Source organism: Brassica napus, chromosome C6, assembly GCF_020379485.1.
Source record: "Brassica napus cultivar Da-Ae chromosome C6, Da-Ae, whole genome shotgun sequence".
In the NCBI taxonomy this organism is placed as follows: Eukaryota; Viridiplantae; Streptophyta; class Magnoliopsida; order Brassicales; family Brassicaceae; genus Brassica; species Brassica napus.
In genome coordinates this window covers 363,286-378,923 of record NC_063449.1, presented here as the reverse complement: position 1 = coordinate 378,923, position 15,638 = coordinate 363,286, and the positions used below count along the sequence as shown (strand labels likewise).

The following is a 15,638-nucleotide window of genomic DNA, read 5'->3' as shown; positions in this document are numbered from 1 at the left end:
AGTTAAGTACTTTTGTAAGCCACAGCAGGCAAAAAATCTCTTTTCTGGAGAACAACTAGTAAAACTTCTTTTGATTCAGATTTCATTGCTTTCATCTTGTGTTCTTGTTGATTTCTTATCTATTTCTCTACATGATTAATCTGAAATCCAATATGGGTTTAAGAGGAATCATGGAGATTAGTGAGTAATCACCTTTTGAATTCATGGGTTAGGGAGATTAAGGGTGATTAGGTTAGTTCTAGGATGTTTTAGTGTAGATCATTCTTGTTCCTTGCTAGTAGAGTATTCATAATGCATCTTCTGAGTTGGCCACTCAAAAGTTGATCTTTAGACATTTCCCACCCACAAGGTGTTTGATGAAATGCCTGAGACAACTCTCCTAAGCTTTTAACATACTTTACCAAAGACATTTGTTGTTAAAGGTGTTAAGATAGCCAATAGACTTGTTAGTAATGATTGCTTTCATATTATTCAACCAAAGACATTTGATGTTTGAGATATGTTAGCAAATGAGCATTTATCTAGACATAGAGCTTGCTTAGAATTGTGTCTAGGCTTAAGGTTGATAGTTTGATTGATCGTTTGCCATCCTTAGTTCGAAACTTGATCACCCAAGGTCTAATCCCTATACCCATGAGTTCTCTTTTCCCTTAGTCAAGAAAGTATTCTTCTGTAATTGCTTTCTAGTATTAGTAGTAGTTTAAAACTCATCTAAATCATTGGTTGCACTTAGATTAAGTGAGTACTTGCATTCTCAGTGCTTGATATCCCTCAGAACTGGTTCGACATTCACTATACTACAACATTTGTCTTAGGAGCCTTGAAAACTCCTAACATCAAATTGGCGCCGTTGCCAAATTCTGAGTAGATTTAAACATTGAGATTTAGTCACTTGCTTGAGACTAAGTCATTTTAATTTTGTTTTGTTACTGATTCTTCTTCTTCACCTACCTTTCACTTTCAGGTGTATGAACTTGAGGAGCAGGGGTCCATCAAACCTAGTTCCAATAGTAGCAGACATCAGAGCTTTTGAGAGGGAGTGTGCTAGAGCTAGAAGAGAAGAAGAACAACAAGCCCACTTGCAGAGATTCGATATTGATATGGAAGATCAACCGCAAGGGGCAGAACACCAACCGCGGGCAGCTCGACCCATTGGTACTTATGACCGGCCCAACATTCATGGTCATAGACTGGGAATCCGAGCACCGGCTGTGGCAGCCAACAACTTTGAGATCAAGTCAGGACTCCTCAACGTGATCGAGAACAACAAGTATCATGGCTTGGCTCTAGAGGACCCATTTGATCACTTGGACAAGTTCGACAGCTACTGTGGGTTGTCAAAAACCAATGGTGTGTCCGAAGATGCCTTAAAGCTCAAGCTATTCCCTTTCTCTTTGGGGGATAAGGCACGTCAGTGGGAGAAGTCTCTACCCAGCGACTCTATCACCACTTGGGATGATTGCAAGAGAGCATTCTTGGAGAAGTTCTTCTCTACTTCAAGAACTGCTAAGCTGAGAAATGAGATTTCCAGCTTTCAACAGAAGAACTTGGAAGGCTTCAGTGAAGCCTGGGAGAGATTCAAGGGCTACCAAGCTCAATGCCCACACCATGGTTTCTCTAAAGAGAGCTTGCTGAGCACATTCTACCGTGGTGCTCTTCCTAAGTACAGGGCCAGACTGGATACAGCTAGCAATGGGTTCTTCTTGGGGAGAACTGAGGAAGATGCAGAGGAGCTGGTTGACAACATGGTAAAGAGTGATGCAGTCTACAGTGGAGACCACGACAGAGGCAGTCGAACAGATGATAAGCAGACGAGGAAGGAGTTGAAAGCTCTACAGGATAAGATAGACATCCTCCTTGCTGATAAAGCCACACAAGAGCAGCTGCACTTTGTTGGTAACCCAAGCCAAGAGACACCACCTGTTGTCCATGAGCTTGAGGGTTTGGAAGGTCAGGAAGAGCTGTGTTTCATCAACAACAATGGTAGCTGGTACAAAAAAGAGCCCAACTTTCAGTACAACAACTACCAACAGAAATCCTATCCCAACAACCAACATAGCGGTTATCCGCCTCGAAACAACCAGCAAGGCAGCTATCAACCTCAGCAAAACCCCTCATCTGGTTCCTCTGCTCCTCAAGAGAGCAGCACTGACACCCTGCTGAAACAAATCTTGGAGTCTCAGACTAGAAGTGAGAAGCATGTTGGTTATGAGTTGAAGAACCTTCATTCCAAGATTGATGGGAGCTACAATGAGCTCAACAACAAGTTCTCACATCTTGCTTCTACGGTCAAGAATTTAGAGAATCAGTTTACTTCCATGAACACTCACCAGAATCGCCAGCAAGGATCTCTACCTGGAAAATCTGACCAAAACCCCAAGGAGGCCAAAGCTATCACCCTTAGGAGTGGTAAGCAGTTACCTCCTACAACCCTCACCAGGGATGCTGAGAAACTAGGTGAGGAGGTGGCCATCAACTTAGATGATGAAGTGGTGATTGTTGATGAGAAAATCAATGATGAAATCTTGGAGAAGATTGTGGAAGCCAAAGGTAAAGGAAAGGTGGGGGAAGAGAAGAAAACAGTGAAAGATGGTGAAGTTCTTGCTCCAGCAAGTGAGAATTCTTTTGTTCCTCCTCCCTATGAACCCAAACTACCATTCCCTGGTAGATTCAAGAGGCAGCTGCTAGAGAAGTACAAAGCTTTGTTTGAGAAGCAAATGAGTGAAGCTCAGGTTGCAATGCCCATCATCGATGCTTTCATGTTGATTCCTCAATACAACAAGTTCCTGAAATAAGTTGTAGCTGCAATGAAGAAGGAAATGGAAAGCATGATGATTCTTACCCATGAGTGCAGTGCCATCATCCAGAGGCTTGATATTCCAGAGAAGTTAGAGGATCCAGGATGCTTCACACTACCTTGTGCTCTTGGACCTATGGTATTTGAGAAATGTCTCTGCGATTTGGGAGCTAGTGTCAGCGTGATGCCTTTGTCTGTTGCAAAGAAGCTTGGATTCACTCAGTACAAGAAGTGTAGACTCTCTCTGGTGTTAGCTGATCGTTCAGTGAAGTACCCTGTGGGCATCTTAGAGGACCTACCTGTGAAGATTGGAAGGTATGAGATACCTACAGATTTTGTGGTGCTTGAGATGGGTGAGTAGGCTCAAGACCCATTGATTCTTGGAAGGCCATTCTTAGCTACAGCAGGAGCAATTGTTAAGGTGAAAGAGGGCACGATTGATCTCCATTTGGGTAAAGGGCATGTTCTCCACTTTGACATCAAGGAGAAAATGAAGAAACCAACTGTGTTCGGGCAAGCCTTCTACGTTGAAGAGATGGGCACTCTTGCTGATGAGCACCTTGAAGAGTTACCACCTGAGGACGACGAGGAGGGAGCATCTCCCTCTACTCATTCCCCATAGAAGGTAACCCACTACTTTCCCTTGTATATACCATTTCGTTTTTGCATATTAGTTTTCTCTTTTTGGGTATCTCTCTCTCCTTGACAACACAGAGACTGTGTCATTTAAGTTTGGGGGAGGTACCAAGTATTTGATCACGTTTGCTTTGATGATTTTGAGTCTCATGCATTGCATTATACATGTATATTTGCATAAAAAAAAATCATTTAGTTTGCATCATTTGCATTTCTAGGAGAGTCTAGAGCATATAGGTTGCATTTACTTGCATTGGGAGCAATGATTTGAAATGCCTTGTAAAGAACATTACTTTGCACCTGAGTAGCTTATGCACCTCTCAAAAACACTTGTATGCTTCGAGCCTTGAAGACTCTTCCTGAAACTTGTTGATTGCTGAAACTCAGTCTTTGAAGCCAACTACAACCTTATTTGAACTGAACAAACTTAATGTATCTTGCTCATGGTCCCTTGTGTACTGAATCATGGATATACACACTTGAGTTGTCACATCCTTTATGCCAATTTTTTTTTTGACAAACTCTAGTGGTACGCCATTCCCAAAATCCCTTCCTCCTTTTAAGCTTTCATTATTTGATGAGTGAGGCCTTTTTCGGAAAGCCTTACATGTGCATAATGTTGAGAGTATCGGGAACGACAATGCTTGGTCTTCATTCTTGCTAGATTAGGTACTCTATTGTCTAGCTATAGGTGGGGGTGAGTGTGGTGACTATGGTTTGGAAGCATGAAAAGTTCAAAGGAAAAGAATAAACTCTTTGTGTTTAAATGGATAATCTTATTGGAATTAATAGATAAATGTCTAGCTCGAGTTTATGAAAAATCTTGGCCCCCGAAAAAAAAAAAAAAGAGAGAAAAAGAAAGAAAAAGGGGGGGCTAGCAAAGTTGTTTAGAGCTAAGATTTGTTTAGAAGTTGAGAAAATCCTTTATAGATTTCAAAGAAAAAGAGTTTTATGTGTAAAGTATTCTTGGGATCTTTTAGTGAGAGATGGGAGTTGGGTTTGACATTGGGAAGTGATTGTGTAACCTGTATGTTTGGGAAAAGAGTAGAACAATGGAGATTGAGCATTGTATGCATGAGTTGGTCCATTTCTTAGATATATTATGTGCAATGTCAAGGCTACTTGTTTTGAGAGTAAACCACTTTAAAAGATCATGGATTTTGAACCTCTTGACCCACTTGAATAAAAGCCTTCCCTTACTCAACCAAATGATTTGGACCAATTGACCATTTGCAAGAATTCACTTGATGCTATGCTTAATGAACTTGAGAGTTGGCTGATTTGCATGTGTGAATGCATGATGATGAGTGTAGGGATGAAAAGAGTTGAGATAGGCCTAGAGAAGCTAGAGTATAATAAGAGAGGGTGTACTAATGCTGAATTTAAATGTTGATTTGAGTGCTTTGTGTGTTTCTTTGGGCTATGAGCTCCCACCTTCAAACCTCTCTCCCTATGAGTTCTAGAAAGTTCACTTGAGGACAAGTAAAAGAATAAGTTTGGGGGAGTTGATATCTTGCATATTCACATTGTTTTATCCATTTATTCATGTGTATTTTCATCATATAGATTAGGATTTAGCCATGTCTAGGTTGCATTTTGCATACATATGTCTCTATTAGGTATTGGAGTACCACATGGAGTTCCTGGAGACATTTGGGTACATTTGGAGCTCAAGGGAGGTGATTAGAGTGATCTTTGGACGAGCACTGCTTGGAGCGACTTCCCGGAGCGACTACATGAAGTCACTGTGATACACATCCCGGAGCGACCTTGCCAGAGCGACGTAGAGAGGTCGCTCGCGTTTCTATCGCGAGACACCCCTCCCAGAGCGACTTGCCAGAGCGACGTTCCAAGGTCGCTCGCGTTTCCATGGCGAGACGACACCCAACGAAGCCCGGAGCGACGTCTTCAGAGCGACACAGCCAGGTCGCTCGCGAGGAGACGACCCGAGAGCGACGTCTTCGGAGCGACACAGCCAGGTCGCTCGCGAAGAAACGACCCGGGAGCGACCTCTCGCAGCAACGTGCCGAGGTCGCTCCGCGTCTATTTGTTTGGCGAATTCATGATTTCTCAAGGGCCTTTTGGTCATTTCATTATGCATGTTTTACATTGCCAAAAACCTAAGTTAAGTACTTTTGTAAGCCACAGCAGGCAAAAAATCTCTTTTCTGGAGAACAACTAGTAAAACTTCTTTTGATTCAGATTTCATTGCTTTCATCTTGTGTTCTTGTTGATTTCTTATCTATTTCTCTACATGATTAATCTGAAATCCAATATGGGTTTCAGAGGAATCATGGAGATTAGTGAGTAATCACCTTTTGAATTCATGGATTAGGGAGATTAAGGGTGATTAGGTTAGTTCTAGGATGTTTTAGTGTAGATCATTCTTGTTCCTTGCTAGTAGAGTATTCATAATGCATCTTCTGAGTTGGCCACTCAAAAGTTGATCTTTAGACATTTCCCACCCACAAGGTGTTTGATGAAATGCCTGAGACAACTCTCCTAAGCTTTTAACATACTTTACCAAAGACATTTGTTGTTAAAGGTGTTAAGATAGCCAATAGACTTGTTAGTAATGATTGCTTTCATATTATTCAACCAAAGACATTTGATGTTTGAGATATGTTAGCAAATAAGCATTTATCTAGACATAGAGCTTGCTTAGAATTGTGTCTAAGCTTAAGGTTGATAGTTTGATTGATCGTTTGCCATCATTAGTTCGAAACTTGATCACCCAAAGTCTAATCCCTATACCCATGAGTTCTCTTTTCCCTTAGACAAGAAAGTATTATTCTGTAATTGCTTTCTAGTATTAGTAGTAGTTTAAAACTCATCTAAATCATTGGTTGCACTTAGATTAAGTGAGTACTTGCATTCTCAGTACTTGATATCCCTCAGAACTGGTTCGACATTCACTATACTACAACATTTGTCTTAGGAGCCTTGAAAACTCTTAATATCACTTGGGAACCTGGAGGTTTCGAGGAATTAGTGCTCTGACACGGGAGGATCTATAGATATTGCACCTGGAATTGAATATTTGTTTTTCAGTCTCGAACCCAGAGTCTTTATTGACTTAATACAACATCGCACTCTGTCCTCCGGAGTTACTCTCGGTGTCGATTGGATGTGGGCTGTTTGTTGAGATCGCGCCCGTTGCTTATGTGGACCCGTTCGAAATGCCTTCAAGATCTATAGGACAGCTTTGCGGTAATAGAACATTTGTGGTACGCGCGGTCCTGAAGATTATCAGGAATATCGTCCTGAAGCCCAGAGTTTCTTAAACGTAACCTCTAGAAATATGGAGGTCGTGGGATTCACCCTTTTGGAGCCCGGAAGTTCTGGCATATATCCTACTAAAACCCGGAGGCGGTAGGATTTATCCAAATCCGGCGGTTATAGGGGAAGCAACAATACTTATTCTTCCTTGAGCTTGGATAGCAGGGGCTGACACGATCTTAGACGGCCCGAGTCGAAATTGACCCGGACACAGGATGGGCCGGTTCTGGAGCCGGACCCATTGTTTGGATAGCAGGTGTTGACCCGGCTAAGAATGCTTCTTCGCATGGATTACCGTTTTCTACTGCATACTATGACGTAGTTAATCCATTCCTGCTGTTTATCTTCCATATATATTGCTTTGCTCCTATTCCTTGGATCTCCTCCTTTTGTAGATGTCGTTTAGTGACTTCTTCTGGCTGCTCTCTACTCCCACTTGGGTGAGCCACTCTCAGCGTTTTATTATGTCATTTAATGAAGCGTCCAAGCTGTTCTCTGCCCCCGCTTGGGCGAACCACTCCCAGCGTTTTTCTGGATGTCACTCGATGACTCGTCTCCTCTGGGCATGTTGATGGGATTTGTTGATGTGTGTTGCCCCTTGGGTTAACGCTTAGCTCATTTTCCCCTGCTTTCCTCGTGGTCTTGCCTTCCACTGAGGTTCGTGAAGGCACGTGACCTTTGAACTATTTCTTTAGAAGCTTATAGAGGTGCATACCCCTGGAAACATGTAGCCTTGGAAATCTTGAGAAGCATGTGGCCTTAGCTTCCTTTAGAAGTATATCAGGGTACATTGCCACGAAAAGCGGTAGTAAGGTGGTCGGAGCTTGCTTTTTCGTGGAGTCATTGGGTTTGACCTCCTTGTAAGGTGAACAGCCAAAGATCCGGAACCTGGGATCCGGAACCTGGAAGCCGGGAACCGGGACCCAGAGGTTTGGCTTTTTCTTTTGGATGAATAGTAGCGGGAACATGTGTTCTCCGGCTTCTTTTACTCCACTTTGCTCCAAATGAATAGAGGGTATGAGGACCAACACTCCTTGCTGTAGAGTTAGCATTTTCTCTGGCTCTTTTGCAGGAGGCGGAGCAGCAGTGTTCCCGGCGCTTGGGCATGGTTCCTTTCGCGGAACATCTCCAGTCGAATTTGACAAGTACTCTAACGCGTTGTAAGTTGTAAACCCGGCTGAAAGATGTTGTGTTCTGCTTGAGGACATCTCATATGTGGGAGTTGTGATCTTGGATGCATTCCTGGTGTCTAGGGCTTGCTAGATTGTTGTTGGTGGATTGTCCATTGATATTGGAGTTGGTGATGACTGCTCCTAGTCGGGATCATTATCGTATAACCCACAGTCGGAAATCATATGATAAATTCTTCGTAACAAAACTCAGTCCTAACAACCAAACGGTTAACGGAAAATCTAAACTGGTCGACAATTGACCAAGTTCAATACGCTTCACTACACTACAAGAAATGCGTGCATTGTTAGTGCAAGAAATATGCTATATTAGATGTTTGATAGCGAATTCATAAATGCTATGTATACGGCAGCCATCATAGGTATCCCTCCTACGATAGCATTTTTTGAACGTTACGAAATGTACAGCTATGATAGCAATACTTGGATGATATTACTAGCTTAACTATTAACACTACCTTCGTGTTATTATAGGTCTTTCGATAAACTAAAAATAATTATAATTAAAATAAACTAAAATTTTCTTATATAATTAAAAATGAAATAATTTTTTTTTGCTCAGATAAATATATTTTATTTATAAATTAAATTTAGTTTACAATAAATTTTGGTTTACAAAACTAAACCAATAATACATAAATATATTACTATAATCTTAACTAAACCAATTGATTAACTAAACCTAAATCTAAACCTAATCGACGCTTCAGCCACCATCGCCACCTTCACAGAGCTTCAGCCACCATCGTCACCTTGACAGAGCTTCAGCCACGAACCACCAACAAACCACCGGCTTTTGCACCACGCTTAACTGGAGATGCCGCTCTGTCACACCACTACTTCTCTTTTCTGTTTTATCACTGCTACTTCTCAGATCTGTAAAGAAAAACAAAACCGATTAGAGGAGAAGATAGAAAGATGAGAGGAGAAGCGATAGAGACACAGACAGAGACAGAGAGAGAGGTGACCTGTGGTGATGGTGACGAGCGTGACAGTGAAGAGTGTGACAGCGAGAGAGAGGTAAAGACGACGTAACAAAAGAGCGTGGTGGTGACGAACATGAATGCCGGCGGTTGTGGTGGTGAAGAGGAGATGAATTGAGAGGAATATTTGATAGAGATAGAGAGAGATGTGCAGAGACACGAGTGAACCAAAGGTATAAAAGAAAAGAAAGAAGAAGAAGTGAAGAGAGTTAATGTCGCAGAAGAAGAAAATAGAGAGGAAAGGGAAAGATAAAGCGGGATTAGATTTGGTCTGTTGGATTAATCTAATCCAATGGTGGAAATTGTGATCTGAGTACTTTGATATCATTGGTCAATGACAATTTTTTTTTGTTAGTTGATTTTTTATTGGTAAAGTGATATAAAATTTTGATTTATAGTTCTATTTAATTTATATGTTAGATAATATAAAATTTATATATCAAGATTTTGAATTTTTTTAATATGAAAATCAAAATATTAAAATTTGAACTTTAAAAGTTATGTTTATGATAGAGGGTATAAAATTTGGGGAAGGAGAATTATAATTTAAAATAAAAAGATTAGATTTTGAGTTTAAATTTAAGATATGAGGTTATAGTATGAATTATTAGGGTTAAATTTAAGATATGAGGTTGAAGTTTGGATATAATATTAAATTTTGAGTTTCAATTTAAGATATGAGGTTAAAGTTTGGATATAGTGTATGAAATTAACTTTTTTTGAAAAGTTTGAACATTTATAAATTTAATAAGGATTTGAAGCTTTTAATATTTTGTTACTTTTGTAAGTAAGAGTTAGAAAATAATTAGGGTTAAAAGGTAAGATATAGAGTTTGAAATTTAAAATAAACTTAGTGTTTTATGATATAAGTTATACAAATAAAGTTTAGTGTTTAAAAAAAAGTAGTATTTTATGATATAAAGATTGAAGTTTTTATTTAGAGTATTGAATGTATAATTTATGTACGAAGTTAGGATTTTAGGATATATCCTAGAGTTTGAGTAAAGATTAAAGATTTATGTTTAGGAAATTATAGTTTAAGATTAAGAAGATTACATTTTGAGTTTAATTTTAAGATTTGAAGTTATAATATGAAAATATTAGAGTTTTAAGGGATGTCTTTAGAGTTTAGGGTTTAAAATCATGTTTAGGGTTTAGGGGTTCAAATCGCTTTTCTTAGCGTTAGAAAAATGCTATAATATGTTTTTAGTAGCATTACTGAAACCGCTTAAATAATGTTTTTGGCGCTTAAGTATAATTTTCTGCTAATTATTGGCGGAATCAGTGGTTTTATCTTCCTGCTCACTTAATTTTCAAAATAGCATTAATTAAGTGTTATTTTAGGTTTCACTCTATAATAGCGTTTATCTAATGCTATTATATAGTAAGAAAATTTCAAACTCATCTACAATAGCAGTTCAGTAAAACGTGCTATAACAATGTGCTATTAATGTGGACTTTTTTTGTAGTGCTATTAACTTTAAATCATGCTATGTTTTACCCGTAAAATGCAGTATGTAAGGAAAACACATAACAGAGCTCCTAGATCTATACAAAACATCCTCAAAGGTACACGAAATAGATCTCAGAAGGCCAACACTTCACAAAGCACTATGATGGAAAACGCATTTTCCCATGGACAAATTTACACGACTTCTCTGTCCTAATTCCTCGATCGCAAATCAAATTATTAGCATCCAAAAAATAATAACAGTTTTGGCTGCGAACATCTGCAGACAAACCAAAAATGTTTCTCCGACGTAGGGCTAAGATTAAACTCTTGCAGCACCGCTAAACATCTTCAAGCCCGCAAACATTTGAACCGCGAAACGCGACATGCAAAAGAAAAACAAACCTTCAGTATCGCGAGACGTCGCAGATGCTTGAAGAATAAGTTTTTCGACAAAAATACATTCCTCGATAAAAACACCTTCTTTGAAGACCAAACAGTCATACGCACTAACATCTTCTCAAACATGTATCTTTTGCGAAGAGTCAAAAACAGTAATATCTACCGATAAGTTTGTTGCCGATCACGACAAGTTATGTTAACTTTGGGAAAGGTCTGAAACATTCATGTGATAATCAACGAGGCAAACATTCAGAATGTCATTGTGACGAGTTCGGTTTGAAACAAACGAAAACTTTGAGTTTCGAAATGTTAAGCCGAACAAAAGTAATTTGATTGTCTCAGAAATTCAAATAAAATGGATGTCGAATATCAACGTTTTGTTAGATAGGTTAATATGTTATAACGTATAACAGTTGATATAAGATATTTTGAGAGATGCTCTTATAATTTAATTTATAAAAAGAGTAAAACACATTGTTGCACACACATGTAATCAATCATGGTGTTCTTGGATAGAGAATTAGGAATATTAGACAGATAATGATGGACCTTTGAATATTCAAAGAATACCTAAACTATATTAAATAAATGGGAAAAACTTTGGACCATCTCCATAATATTATTTAGAAATCAATTTATTATGTATCGCGTTATGTTAACTCTCACGATGGTTGATTACACTATACCTTAATGAATTAAAATATTACATTTAAATACTATTATTGATTTTTTTGTTTAGTTTCCTTTTAAAAATTTTCCAAATAACATATATATTTAAAAAAGAAACATTGTTTAAAAAGTATGTTATCTATGTATCGCGCTCACGTTAACTTCACGGTGATTAATTACACTGATACCCTTAATGAATTTAAAAAAAACTACATTTAAATACTATAATTGATTTTTTATTTATTTTCTTTTTAAATTTTCCAAATACTATATATGATTTAATTAAAAACAAATTCACAAGATAGTAATATTCTATTTTAAAAAAATATTTTAAATAATTTAAAATATATTTCTGAAATAATAAAAAACTTTCTTTATATCTATTGTTTCTTAGATCAAAAAAAAAATATTTGTATATAATGTGATTTCATAAAAAAAAATTTCACAAAGATAATCTTGGTATAGAAAAAGAAATATTATTTCTTTTAAAACATAGTTTTAAACAATAAAATATATATATTTTTGATGACAAAAAAGAAACAAATATATATTTTTGAAGTAAAAGAAATATTTTATATCTATCTAATTTCTTAGGTTATTACATAAACTAATTAAGAAACATAAACTGATATATGTTTAATTGACTAAAAATTGTTTATCATTAGTATTATTGAAATATTTTATCTATTTTTCATATATTTAGTTGACTATAATAATCTTTCAATTACAGCAAAAAATATCTATAAATTATAGGGGTTCTTTCAAAAATGACTCAAAATTTTAAGTCAATCCCAAAAATAACTTATGCTTTTTTTTTTGAAACTTTGTTTTATCCCATTCACCCTAGAAGTTCTAGTTATTCACGAAAATGTCATTATTTTTTTCCGAAAATAATGTTTTTACCTTATCATCCTCATCTTCCACCAAATATTTACAACTTTGTCATTGACATCAATACCTCAACCACCATGAACTACCAAATTGAGAGTGTTAATACCCAAAAGTTTCAATTTTTTTTTATCCTTTCTCATTTCCTATCCACACAAACTGTTGAAATGAGATGAGTTCAGTGTATAAGAAGGCATAAGGGATTGAGGAACTGAAGAGGAATGAAGTTGAGAAGGTTTGGGCGAGTTTGGGATCGACCTGGCCGTACAGTCCGTACTCATCAAGGGCGAACCAAACCTCGACCAAAAGTGAAAGTAACTTAGGAGAGGTGAAATGGTAAAAGATGGAGGAGCTTACCGTGAGGAATAATCCGACCGTTGAGGAGGATAAGACTCGGCCATGACAGCCTGTCCCTAGCTGCAAAGGTAAAGCAAAAAGGAAAGATGCTTTACACATGTGGGAACAGCCATTGGATGAATTCAAACCTAGTCTCTTCTCTTTATTGACTTCACATGCTTACCCTTATCCTTAATTCTCCAAAACCCTTGGATCCTATCCTATATATTGTAAAATCTCTCATTAATAAATATAATAATATTTTGAGTCAGTCTCTCTCTCGTTCTTATGAGTTCATGATGATTCTTCACTAAACTCTCTACAATCTGATTTCATTCTCTTATTCTCTAATTCAATCAATCTCTTTCTATAAAAGTTTTATGGTATCAGAGTCAGGTTGCTCATAACCTGGTTGTTCATTTTGCAAACCTTCAGCTTCAGTTTAGGATAATACCACGATCTGAGTCTTGCAAGACAAGATGGAAGGAAACAAGGTGCTGATGGTTCCGGTTACTCTGAAAGGTGGTGGAAACTACCTGCTTTGGTCACGGCTGGTGAAGACAGTCATTGGGTGCAAGGGTTTATGGGGCCACATCTCAGATGGAGCTCCAAAACCAGTTGCTGAGGACGGAGGCTCCACGGAGATAGTTGTAGCAAATCAAGAGAAGTGGGCGCAAGATGACCTGAAGGTGCTAGCAGTGTTGCAAGGGTCTCTTGAAGAGTCGATCTTGGAGCCATATAGCTATTGTGAGACCCCAATGGCGTTGTGGGAGACACTTCAGAAAGTGTATGGCAACATCTCCAATCTGAGAAGAGTGTTTGAAGTAAAGAGAGCTATCAACACACTGATGCAAGAAGAGGAGGAGTTCACCAAGCACTTGGAAAAGTTTAGGGCCTTGTGGTCTGAACTAGAGATGTTGAGGCCAAATACCAATAATGAAGCTACGCTGATGGAGAGGCGTGAGCAAGATCAAGTGTTTGGCTTGCTGTTGACACTGAATCCGGTGTATATGGATGTGATTAAGCACATGCTGAGGCCCACAAAGCTTCCCTCCTTTGATGATGTGTGCGCGCAGCTACAAAAGGAGGATGATTCCCTTAGCCTGTTTGGTGGAAAGGGGGAGATGACTTCGGCGAATCAAGCTGAGACAGTCCAACCAAACAAGGCGACCTATAGAGGAGAGGTGAGGAAGTTTAGTGGCAACTGTGACCATTGCAAGAAGCCAGACCACAAGAGGAGTCAATGTTGGATACTTCATCCCCACCTCAAGCCAGCTAAGTTTTCCAAGGACCGTGATGGAAGGGCACACCTCTCAGCTGAATCAAGTGAGGCCGGTTCATCAAGAGGAAGCACTGGTGCTGGCGTGAGAGCTGAGGAAATTGATGTCAAGGCTATGGCATCTCAGCACACTCCCGGGAAGAGCAGCATGGAGCATGAACTGATCAGGCAATCTGACATAGATGCTCTCATCAAGGCTCTCAAGGAGAATGGTAGCTCTCTTACTCATACTCTAGGATACTCATATGCTGCTTGTAGTATACCTAGGAGTCTTGAGAACATAGAAACTGGACTGAAAATGCCTAGAACCTGTATTTCTAGAATTGAATCACCAAGTAGCTTTGCTGTTCAAAACATGATTAAACCTTTAATTGTGGATTCTGGTGCTTCTCATCATATGATAAGTGACACTAGTCTTATAAAAGATATAGAACAATCTACTGGACATGTAATGATTGCAAATGGTGATAGGATAGCAATAAAAGGAATAGGAAACTTGAAACTATTCGATAAGGAGACTAAACCTTTCTATATGCCTGAATTTACATCTAATTTATTATCTGTCAAGAAATGTACTACTGATTTACATTGCAATGTTATCTTTAGTCCTAATGATGTGAAGTTTCAGGATATTGAGAGTCATAAGTTGATTGGAAAATGAGTAACCAAGGGAGATCTTTATATGCTTGAATACATTGCTCATGTTTCTAATCTTAGTTATTCATTTCAATCAGTTTCCGCTTTGAAAAATAATGCATTGTGGCATGCTAGACTAGGCCATCCTCATGTTAGAGCTTTGAACCTAATGTTACCAGGTGTCATGTTTAAGAATAATGAATATGAAGCATGTATCTCAAGTAAACATTGTAGAACTGTTTTCCAAAAGTCTAGTACTATTTATGAAAACTGTTTTGATCTTGTGCATTCTGATGTGTGGACTGCTCCATGTTTATCTAGAGAGAATTATAAGTACTTTGTAACATTTATTGATGAAAAATCTAAATACACCTGGATAACACTCATTAAAACAAAGGATAGTGTGCTTGAAACATTTAAAAACTTTCAATGCTATGTGACTAACCAATATAATGCCAAGCTTAAGATTTTCAGATCTGATAATGGTGGTGAGTATACAAGCAAATTGTTTAAGCAACACCTAGCTCAACATGGGATTCTTCACCAAACTAGTTGCCCCTATACCCCTCAGCAGAATGGTGTGGCAGAAAGGAAAAACCGACACCTTATGAAAGTTGCTCAGTCCATGATGTTTCAGAGTAATGTTCCTAAGCAGTATTGGAGTGATGTAGTTATGTCTGCGTGCTATCTGATCAACAGGATACCAACCAGAGTGCTGCAAGATTAGTCTCCATTTGAAGTTCTCAACAAGATCAAGCCATCCCTAAACCACTTGAGAGTGTTTGGCTGCGTGAGCTATGTGATGGTACCAGGAGAGATGAGAAACAAGCTTGAGCCAAAGAGTATAAGGACTATGTTCATTGGATACTCACCATCTCAAAAGGGGTACAAATGCATTGATCCAAAGACGAGAAGAGTGCATGTATCTCGAGAAGTGAAGTTTATGGAAACTAAAGGATACTATGAAGAAAGGAGTTGGGAGAATCTAAAAGATCTGTCTCGAGATTCTGATAAGGCCGCAAGCCTTAGGATCATCTTGGAAGGTCTTGGGATCAATCTGACCCAGGATCAAGGAGGACGGAACTCATCTAGT

At 38.4% G+C, this 15,638-nt stretch overlaps 1 non-coding gene across 1 annotated transcript; it reads right to left on the bottom strand.

Moving 5' to 3' along the window:
* Positions 1-1,508: 1,508 nt before the first annotated feature.
* Positions 1,509-1,615, bottom strand: LOC125589287. Its single transcript, XR_007325475.1, has one exon. It is a non-coding gene; the product is annotated as a small nucleolar RNA R71 (small nucleolar RNA).
* Between the last annotated feature and the right edge of the window lie 14,023 nt (positions 1,616-15,638).